General features: G+C 30.7%; 1 long non-coding RNA gene across 2 annotated transcripts; it reads right to left on the bottom strand.

Annotated features, from left to right (window-relative positions):
- Positions 1–442: 442 nt before the first annotated feature.
- LOC132059793 (uncharacterized) lies at positions 443–3,718 on the bottom strand. Of its 2 annotated transcripts, XR_009415736.1 has the most exons (4): positions 3,651–3,718; positions 2,459–2,515; positions 965–1,218; positions 443–698 (listed from the first exon to the last, which is right to left on the bottom strand). It is a non-coding gene; the product is annotated as an uncharacterized LOC132059793 (long non-coding RNA). The 2 variants fall into 2 exon arrangements; XR_009415737.1 differs by lacking the exons at positions 443–698; positions 2,459–2,515 and having other exon boundaries at positions 780–1,218.
- Between the last annotated feature and the right edge of the window lie 7,958 nt (positions 3,719–11,676).

Below are 11,676 nucleotides of genomic sequence, written 5' to 3'. Positions count from 1 at the left end.
CTGCACAATATAATCCCAAATTGTATTACATTTAGCTGGAAGCTAAAATACCATACCACTCTGCAAATTATTAAATATCATTATCTCAAATTACCACTACTAACAGTAAACCATCTAAATTTATCCAGCCATCATTGTGCACAATAGATACACTTTTTTTATAATATGTGCAAAAGTCCTTAAATACATCGTCTAGCAGAACTATCATATTTAAAGTACTCTTCATGTATGAGGAACATCGGTCGCACTTTAGACAACATAAATACCTTCAGTGACTGGAATAGATCTGGGACGTCAACAATTGATGAACAAATAGAGATCTTGGTCCTTTTTAAAGTAGAAAATTAAGAATCCTGGAGCATTACACCAAGAAAATACAAATGGACATCAATATGTGCAATAGTTACTTTTTCTCTCCAAACTCATGTACTCCATCTGAACACACACATCAATTGCTAAAGCACTAACATTCTAATTAGCAAACACATCAGTTTTTTAAGTCCTTATTCAGTCCTTGTTACTTTCCCCCACCACTTCCAGATTTTGAATAATAAATTACCAAAACATGCTCCATATGCATGTGAATTGTACGTAGCAGCACAACTAATCTGATTAACAATAACATCTATTTCATAAAGCCTTATTTCAATATCTTTTTGCCCTTTCCCCTTAAATGCCAGATGTTGAACTCAATCAATCTAAATTCTTTGGACATATTACACAAACACAACACCCAATTGTTAAACAAATGCAAATAAATGTAAATATGAGCACAAACGGATCCGAAATTTTGAACTTTCATGGGTTCTAGATTTCAGGATAGTGACAACAAGTGTCAGTTACTGGTATTAAGTTTTTCCATATATTTAGTGGATGCCTTAATACAAATACAGGGTATGTTACCTTCTAGCTCCGTCACTAAATCTGAGCAAGTTACAATATGAGGAAAAAAGGCTAGAAATACTCATAGTACCTTTTGTTAAGGAAAAAGAGTCCAATCCGTTGTGTCGATGAATGGTAACTTGATAGTCCTTTGATAAATCCAAGTAAAACAAAATCAACACATTGTGGATCGAATTCGTGGCCATCAGCAAAGCAAAACAGTCATCACATGTAAATCCAAATTCATCATTCCAACTGAGCAGGAGTAGTAGTCCCAAACTTAGTAGTCGACATTTTCCATTCCAAACCACATTATATGGAGAGAGTTCAAGCTACCTTCAAAAATCAAGTGAACACCATTCAACTAAAGAAACTGAAATCGAGAGGATTGAAAAAAATAGATATTAGCAAGTGAAAAAATAGAAGTTAGAATTGTTTCAACTATTGCACAAATATTTAACAGATGAATAACCTTTTAGTCGCAATTTCAACGCATAGATTACTAATGGAGACGATGAAGAGATACCCTCCTTGCATGACCGCAACACATGAAGTATATGGGAACAGAAGGGATAACACAACCATTAAGGCTAAACACCATCTCACTGTCTAGTTAGCCTTAGGTTGGAGCTTTGCGTCGTAAACAATACTTTCTCAAGTGGCGTTGAATAGGAGATCATGGAAAAACTAATCTATCTAACAGAATTCTTCTAGTAGTGGTATAATTATGTAAAGAAACAAGACTGAATAAATCATACATACTATTTTCTCGACGGAATCAAGGGTAGCAAAAATTGAAACTTAGTGCTACTGTAGCAGGGCTAAAGATAACAGACCTCTACAATTTGGGAATCCTAAACTGCTGATCATATAGAGACAATAACTGACATTAACATACCATCGAAAACTCACAAGCATCAAGGATACTTCTGGTTCTTAATCCTTGCCATATTATTATTAGGTTTGTCATTACATTCCAGATACCTATTTCTCAAATCTCTACTGATCACTCTTATTCTATCTATCCTACAATTTTCAGAAGTTGTAGGTTCAACATTTTTCAACAGAATCTCCATATTATTATTGTTTTTTCTTTATCTATATTCATCTTTTTTTATAACACCACAACACTACACTATAAAAAATTTAGTAATCTAATTAGCTGCACTTAGATCCTATTTTTTTTTTGGTGAAAGCATATGTTATAGAAAGTCAAATCACATCATCATAACCAAAGCCACCATGCCAAAAATAAACATGAAATAACCTACTTAAGAAAGTGCCGATTTCCACCATCATGACTCTTCAGAACCGAACACTAAACTACCAAACAAAACTTTCTAGCTTTACTTCCAAAAAATAGCTATGAGTAGCATACTAGTAATGCATATTAGCAAATTGGCCTGAATAAACCAATTATAGCATGGAAAATTAGCTTGGTAGCTCTATAATTACATCATAGATCTCCACAGTCCTAACTCTCCATTCTAACGAGACATTTGCATATATAAAGGTCTATATGTCTAACATTCAACAACAAAGATTTTCTTCTCCCTAATCAGTTCACTAAAATTACCTTGTCATGAAATGAAGGAAATTTTTAAGTGATATTTTTCCCTACCATATGTGATCCCTGTAATTAAGAAGAGATAATCATTAGACATGTAATTTTTTTTAATACAAAATCATTAGACATGTAAAATAAGAAGAGAAAATCATTCTACACCTACTTACTACATAAAAAGAATTAAAAACAAAGAAAAAATATAAATCGAAGGGAGTTGAATCAAAAGTCTATTTGTACCACAAAACATTCAAGTCATCAACATACCGTTTTCTTTGTCTCAAACTGACAACCATCATCCAGTTCTTACTCCCCTTGCTAGAGTTTTTCTAGTGTCTAGCTACTTCGTAAGGAAAATGTTGCTTATATTGCATTACTCTTTCTTTCTGTACAGTCAACAGGGAGTCAATCAATCAAAGTAACCAACAAACTGTTCCTTTGGGAACTTTCACCTTATAAATACGAAGGTGTAAACGTAACTGTTCTTATGTACTTTTGTAAGAATCATTTTTCTTTCACCTTGCTATTTATCCTACCTTTTGCAACATGCATATGTTTGATTCCTTACTGTGTCAAATAGTCCAAATGCATTTGCACCTAAAGCTAGCTTTTCTTATCTACATAATCATTCGTTAAGAAAATTGAAATCCTTTGGTAAATTGTGCATTCCATCTTTCTACTTATGGTATGATTTCAAGAAACAATTTCATAGTACTTATTTATTAAATTTCACGTATAACTGAAGGCATCATAGAGCAGATCATTATTTTGATCAAGTGGTCCAACAAATGAATTTTCATAATACTTCTGTGCATTATGTACTTAGCTAATTTGTTTTCACGAATCAACTTGAAAAAGAAAAGGAAAAGTGAACAATTTCTATATATCCTATCACTATGTCATGAGATTCTTGTATAGTATCTACGACTGTATAGTACCTGTGACAAAACTGTTCCTTCCCATATCCATATCTCTCTCAGGAATTAAATCAAACACATCGTGTTAAAGCTAAATCCCCACATTTTGAATAGAAATTAAAAGCAAAGAAACCAATAAATACAAATCTGGATCTACCATAATCTAAATCATCACCATTTAGAGCATTACATTTATTCAAACATAATAGTTGAACAGTCTTTTAGCATTTCATACTACTATTTGATCCTCTTTTCTTGTCCGTAATAAAAAAATTGCCATTACGTACCTCAGTCAATTAATCTTTTTCTGGCACCATTTTTCAACTCTTTACTCAACCTTGTAAACCTATGCAAATTCTGCCTTAATTTGAGCCTTAAGGCAGAATTTGCAAAACTGGCCATGCAAATTCTGCCTTCCATGGATAGTTTGGCAGAATTTGTAAAGGCAGAGGGCAAAAATTAAAGACCAATTTGAGGGGCAAAACTTAAAAATGCGATTTGAAGGCCACAAATTAAAAGCCCCAAATGAAGGACAATCCGTGCAAAAAAAAAAAAAGATTATTGGCACCTCATAGCCCAGTATTCTAAATTATACAATTAAAAGATTAAATGCAATTACATCCATCTTTTGAAGTCTCCCTCATAACATGTAACTAACCACTAACCAAAAAAGGCCACCCAATAAGATAAGTTAGATTTTTCGCCTCATATTCCCAAGTCTTCCATCAATAGAAGAAGAAGACACAACCTCACCCACAGCTTCCTTAAAATTCTCATTATCACAAGTATAATAATTTGCCTCAAACTCAATCAGTATTTCATTTAAAGTTTCAAGCTAAAGAAAGTTTATTTTTTCCTTCAAAAGTTTTTTATTTTTTTTTCAATTTTTTAACCAAAGTGCCCAATTTATTACGCAGCCAAAAGAGAATTACAAAAAAAAAAAAAAATTACAAAATATTGTTTTCACTATTAAGAGCACCATTTTCCCATTTCAAAAGATTGTTTTCACTAATGAGAACATCCTTTTTATTTTTAAAGTTGTTGATGAACAGGATAATTCATTTTGAAATTTTTTTATCTTCCCAATTCCAATATCTACACGATAATGCATGCAACATAAATCACAAAGAAAAAGATTTACCACAACAAAACATAAACATAAAAAAGTTCATTACAGATCTGTTGCAAAAACCAATCACAAGGAAAAAGAGATAACTTATGTCAGATTTATGACACCTGAAAAAATGTCTCCTAGAATTATTTGGAGTCCATGATGTGGGATGGTGTGTAGCAACTCCACATACACGAACCCTTCCACGACTATTTGAAGAACTCGAAGCTTTCGACATTTCATAAGCAAGTGAAAGAATAATAGAGCAAAGTATGGAGTTTCAAAATGCAGTACCAGAAAAAAAAAACTGACTAGCGCATAAAGTGCACTATACAAAAAAATATCTTCGTACAATATGCAGTTCAGAAACTTCAATGAATCAAATATACCCCATACTATGTGAAACTGAACAAACATGCTCTGAATATAAGTTTTCGGGTTTTCGTTAAATTAAGGCCACGAGTAAATGCAAAACATAATGGTAATGGCACGTTTGAGCAACGTTTAAATGACGGGCAAAAGCGCGTAACATGGTATAGTCTAAGTAGATTTGGCCCTTTGCCGAAAAAATTACGACACAAGCTGACGACAGCCATGCACCACCTGTGTCCGCGTTCTCGAAGGCACCCCTCTCTTTCAAGAGGATTCGCGGCATGTCAAGCCCTAGTAAGGTTCTTCGCTTTGCATCGAATTAAACCACATGCTCCACCGTTTGTGCGGGCCCCCGTCAATTCCTTTGAGTTTCATTCTTCGAACGCACTCCCCCCGAAAGTGATACTTAACGCATTAGCTTCGGCGCACCGCACGGGTCGATATGCACGAGCGCCTAGTATCCATCGTTTACGGCTGGGACTACGGGTTAGCTAATCCCCATTCGCTCCCCTAGCTTTCGTCTCTCGGTCGGTGTCGGCCCGACGAGTGCTTTCGCCGTTAGTGTTCTTTCCGATCTCTACGCATTTCACCGCTCCACCGAAAATTCCCTCTCGCCCCTACTGTACTCTAGCTTGGTAGTTTTTCCACCGCTTTGTCCGGGGGTTGAGCCACGGGATTTGATGAGCGGACTTAAAAATCCACCTACGTGCGCTTTATGCCCAATCATTCCGGATAACACTTGGATCCTCCTCGTATTACCGCAACCGGCGTAGGTGTTAGCCGATGCTTATTCCCCAGATACCGTCATTGCTTCTTCTCCGGGAAAAGAATTTCACGACCCGTGGGCCTTCTACCTCCATGCGGCATTGCTCCGTTAGGCTTTCGCCCATTGCGAAAAATTCCCTACTGCTGCCTCCCGTAGGAGTCTGGGCCATGTCTCAGTCCCAGTGTGGCTGATCATCCTCTCGGACCAGCTACTGATCATCGCCTTGGTAAGCTATTGTCTCACCGACTAGCTAATCAGACGCGAGCCCCTCTTCAGGCAGATTCCTCCTTTTGCTTCTCATCCTACGGGGTATTAGCAGCCGTTTCCAGCTATTGTTATAAATTACCCTTCATTAAATACTATTTTATTAATATAGTTTCTTGATTACATAAAAATTCACTTATCTAAATAGAAGTAAATTTGAAAGAAATGGATTAATCAGTAAATTTGGAAGAAAGGGATTAATTCTTTCTTGAATATGCAAGTAGACACTTATTTTGAAGCAAATACTCTACTAAAATCTATATATATAAAAAAGGAGCGGTACAAGCAATGTGGTTAAGCCAAGTGGTAAGCTAAAAACAAGCCACTTGGCAATTTTAAGACAAAGTTAATGAGAATTGTAATAACATTTTTGAATTTAGAATGAAAAAATAAAAATAAATTGAAATTGAATAAAAAGATAATTCTGAAAATTTCAACAATAAAGCTTATCTAAGCTTAAATACATCAAGCTTATTATATTATATATAAAATAAGAGAGGTATAAGCAATGTGGTTAAGCCAAGTGGCAAGCTAATAACAAGCCACTTGGCAATTTTAGGACAAAATTAATGAAAATTAGGACAAAGTTAATAAAAATTGTAATATAAATTTTGAATTGATAATTGAAATATAAATATTCAAATTTTAATGAGAAGATAATTCATTGAATTAGGTTTCGGTAAGTTTGAATTTTGAAGAAGTGATCTAAACCTAATGGAATTCTTTATCATTTTATCTTCAAAAATGAAGCATTCTAATCTTAAACAGACGAATTTTAAATAATCTTAAATAATAATAAATAAATCACCTATATAAAAAGAGTATTTTGACGAATTAATTTTTTAACTTAAAGAAAATTTAAAATTTCGAAAATAAAGCTAGCATAGTTATCTAAGACAACTTCTCATCTTTATCATTAGCATCGTATTTTTAGGACTTTTCAAATTGAAACGTATCTTTTCAGAGTGAAAGGCACTGAATTAAGTAGTATTTCAACAAATCTATATATATAAAAAAGGAGAGGTACAAGCAATGTGGTTAAGCCAAGTGGCAAGCTAATAACAAGCCACTTGGCAATTTTAAGACAATGTCTACTACTATGTAATAAAAATTAATTTGAATTAAAAGATAAGTTTTTTGAATTTATATTTTTTATATAGTAAAGTGGTTAAATTTGAATTAAAATTGTATCCTATATTTTAAATTTGGTGTATGTTTTCAAAATTTGAATCGGAGGATAAGATTTCTTTTGAATTTGAACAGAAAATATCTTTCGAAATCTACATAGTTTGAAGTCAAAGATAGTTATCTTTTAAAAACAAATCAAATAATTATCCTTCATAAATTAAGGAGCAGTCAAATTTCCAAAAAGAAAAAAACATGAAGCACTTCAAATCAATTTTTGTATGTCAATTTTTCACGTCTAGGCTATACTTCTTTTTCGTTTTTCTTTTTCCTCTGAGCATAGTTAACTAGCAGAAACAAATAGACTCTTTTTAACGATTTTGTAGGACTAATATCTAATGTTTTTTTCTTTCAAAATTTGAATTTATATTTAAAATTTAAAATATTTGAATTCAGATTAGAAAAAGTAAGTTTAATTAAATTATAAGATAAAAATACTTGAATTGAGATAAAAAGAAATTTTAAAGAAAGATAAGAAAATCTGAATTGAGATAAAAGAATTCAAATTTAAATTTTAATCCACAAATGAGATTAGATAGGATATATCTTATTTAACCATAGAACTTATCAAATCTTATCCTAACTCATTAGATTAGCACAACAGGTCATTCAAATTTTAAATGCATAGCAATACACTTATATAAACACTACAATGGAAAGGAATGAAGACGTGCAGTTCTTTCCATCCCTCTGTTTTACTTTGCATTGATAGTTTATTTATTATATGACATGTATTAGTTTTATTATGGTGAACTCTTAATTGAAGATTCATCTTTTTACTGCGTGCATCCTAATTTTATAAACTTATATCTTGATTAACGTGATTTTGCAGGGCTAAACTAGAAAGGAGAAGAAGTTGATCCTATGTGTGACTTTTAAGGTTCTTAACACTGAATTCATTATACTTTTGATATTATGATTTAGAATTTTTGAATTGCTAAATTTGACTTTTAGTTGAATCTTTCAAAGTTAATCCAACGTTCTTATCAAAATATATTCTGTTTTGGAATTTGAATTGCAACACATAATTAGTTGAATAGATAATCATCTAAATTCAAAATTAACTAGATAAGTTTTTTTTTTTTTAATTTAAATTGGTTTGAATGATTATCAACTATGCGAAGGAGATGAGGCTTCTTTTAAAATAAGTTATTATTTATGTGTCTTAGTAAAATAATTAAATAAATAAATATTAAATGGATTATCAACTTTTTAAAGTAGTTGGATTCCCTAGCATATTTATTATTTAGTAGAAATATTATTTTATACAATATTATGTATTAATTAGAGAATTGATTTTAAAAGAATCATATAAATTCTTTAAGTTCCTGTTGGGTACTTTTTACAATTTTCTAAAGATAAGTATTAAAATTTATTGTGCATCAACAAAGTAATACATTTAAAACTTATTTGTTATCAGGGAAGTAAACTTTTGGTAATTTGAAAGGAATATTTATATCGTTAATAAATAAAGTTTTTGAATGCATCAATGCATTTTTAGGTTTGTTAGCGTATAAGTGTGTTGATAAGTTTTTGTATGGAAATTAAATGGTTAAAAGATTAATATATCCTTGGACCTCATTTTAGGTTTGTTAGCGTATAAGTTTGATTCGAAGTTGCATATCTTTTATATATATGATATTGTGATATTTTGTTGATATTATCAATTCTCCATGTTTTTTTTCTCAAATTTACCGAATTAACACCAATAGTAGAAAATAAATTTATTATTATTGTGAAAATTATTCAATATATAGATGGTAAGTTAAACATTTAAAGAACACTAAAAAAATAATTATATCTTTCGACGTGTGAAATTGCTATAGATGCTATATGTTTGCTCATATATAAAGATTATCATTAACTTCTATAATATTTAGATTAACAAGTATGGTGGTAATTATTTAAGAAAATATTAGGACCATTAGCTTGGTTCATACTTTAAAGTCTTCCATATTGGATGAGTTATTTCTATTTGTGGTAGAAGGAGGGTTATTTTATTTGACTCTACTCATTACTCTAGCAGCACTGCTCAAATAAAATTTTATTTTTTGTTTCGGTGTATTTGTTTTCTATACTAATTAATTGTATGGCTATTATAAGTGCATGTATGTCTTTTTTCTTTAATACTATTTTATATAAGCTTTTCTTTTTAAAAGGGTCGTATTTGTTTTGATTAATATGACATGATTTAATAAAGAAATTAAACAAAGACGAAATTTGATGCAATTGAAACCTATATGTTTTTTAACGCACACAAGTATGTATGATTTTTTTTGGAAAGGTGGTATTTTTTGATAAAAAAAATATATATCTTGCACATATGAATGTTGTGTGGATTCGCAATCAAAGTCAATGTGTAATTTTGTTTCCATATCTCATCACTCTATTAAAATTGTAAAAAAAAAAAATAAAAAAAAAAAAAGAAGAAGGATGCCAAATTAGACATGTGAAGAACTTACGGTCCTTTATTCGGGGAAGTGATACAAGTTAGAATCCACTAATTGGTTCATTGTTGTAAGAGAATAAGTGAAATAGTATTGGAACGTTGAGAGATCATGCATATTGGATGGTGGGGAAGGTGGGGGGGGGGGTATATAATGTTATTTATTGAGAAAATGGTAAAAAAAAAAAAAAAAAAAAAAAAGGGGGGGGGGGGGTGAATTGTTTTTTATACTTCACTCAAAATGTTTGCCTTAGTACTTTTAACAAGTAACTTCTCAGAGTATAAAGTTTATTAGCATTTGAAATAAAAAAATATTTTAAACTACGGAGTATTATTATTATAATAAGAAAATTATATTATAAATAAGATCTTGTAACAAAAGACTTAATAAATATAACCAGAATTAAAAATATCGGATATAAATAAACCTGGTACCACATTAAAAAATTGAATATATAAACTAATTTCTCATATGGATAACTCTAAAACATAGCATTCATAAGTTCTTTTGCTTTCAAAATCACATTTAGAGTGAGTTACTAATTATAGTTGTGTCAAATAAATCTTTTCTTTTGTAATGATATGACTTTTATATGTCATAGACTTAAAAATTAATCAGGATTGTATGATGAACAAAGTTAAACCTAATAAGATTTGAATTTTTGTGTAAATTAATGTAATCTGATGTGTTAAAATAAGTAAAATTAATAATTTAATATTTTACAAATTTATTTAAATATGTCAATGATAAATAATGATTTTTTAGTTATATCAAATAAATAAGATAATAATTTTTTTATGATTAGTTTCATTTGATACCCGCCGCGCATCGCGCGGGTACGAATACAAGACTACAAATATATATTCTTATTTGAAATTGAAATGATCTGTTAAAATTTGAGTTTATCTCCTATTTGGAGATAAGGCAAATCGAGTTTAAAAAAGGAGACCAAAGCAAACATTTCGGAATTTTAGTATAAATAGATAAGTACAATGTTTATGCTATATAATAATATTTGATTATCAGCAGTTTTTTCATTTGCAATAATATGAAAATTATAATTCTTATTCTCATATTGTTTTCATTAGTTTATTGAAATTATTTGGTTCGCTCCTGATCATTCTTCTTTCTTTTGTGAAAGCTGCCTTAGTAAAAGTTCAACAAAACTTTTCATAAAAATAATATTGTAGGTCATCGTAGCTAATTGAAATAATGTCTTAATTATAAAAACAAAGGTAGTCATGTGCTAATAATAACAATTTAATGTGGTTAAATTAGACAAATAAGATAATACTTTTTATGGGGTTTTCCTTTAATATGAACCGCGCATCGCGCGGGTACGAATACTAGTTAAGATAAACGTAAAAGAAAGGAAAATGATAGAAATCTTACATTCATAAGTTGACAAATCAATCCCCTCCGTAAAACCCTCGTAGCCTTCTCCCTAAAACCCTTAACACCGATCTCTTTGGAACCCCTTGTCCTTTGAAATTGTGCGGTTTCTTTCCAATTAATTGCGGTAAATAGTTCTTGGCCTCCAAATAACATAAACATGGACATACATATACTCGTATATTTTACAACACTCTACTAACTAATTAATTAAGATAAACGAAAAAGAAAAGAAAATAATACTCTTCTGTCTCAGTTTACGTGACACTCTTTTTTTTCTAATAATTTATCCCAAAAGAATGATATAATTTTATATTTAGAAAATAATTTAACTTAAAACTTTTTTTCCCTTAATGAAATAATTTACGGCTCATAAATATTTATAACTTGGTATAGACCACAAATTTCATGCATTCCCCTTTCTTTTTAAATTTGGTACTTAGTCAAACTATATCACGGACGGGTGAATAATACTCCTTCCATTCCATAATAAGCGACTCTTTTAGCTCATGCACACCCTTTAAAAAATTGCTTCCTCCTAAAAAATTATGAGTATTTTTACTAAGTTACCCCTAATTAATGTTTAGAAAAAGAAAAATTATTTAATGATTCTTGATTATAAATAAGGGTAAGTTTGGAAGAATAGAATTAATTTCTTCTTAAAATCCTCAAGCGTAACTTATTTTGAAATAAAATAAAAAGTCTAAAAGGTCACTTAATATTGGATGGAGGGAGTATTTTACAACACTCTACTAGCTAATTAAGATAAACCAAAA

This window comes from Lycium ferocissimum, chromosome 6, assembly GCF_029784015.1.
Source record: "Lycium ferocissimum isolate CSIRO_LF1 chromosome 6, AGI_CSIRO_Lferr_CH_V1, whole genome shotgun sequence".
Classification (NCBI taxonomy): Eukaryota; Viridiplantae; Streptophyta; class Magnoliopsida; order Solanales; family Solanaceae; genus Lycium; species Lycium ferocissimum.
This window is presented reverse-complemented; position numbering and strand designations above follow the sequence as displayed.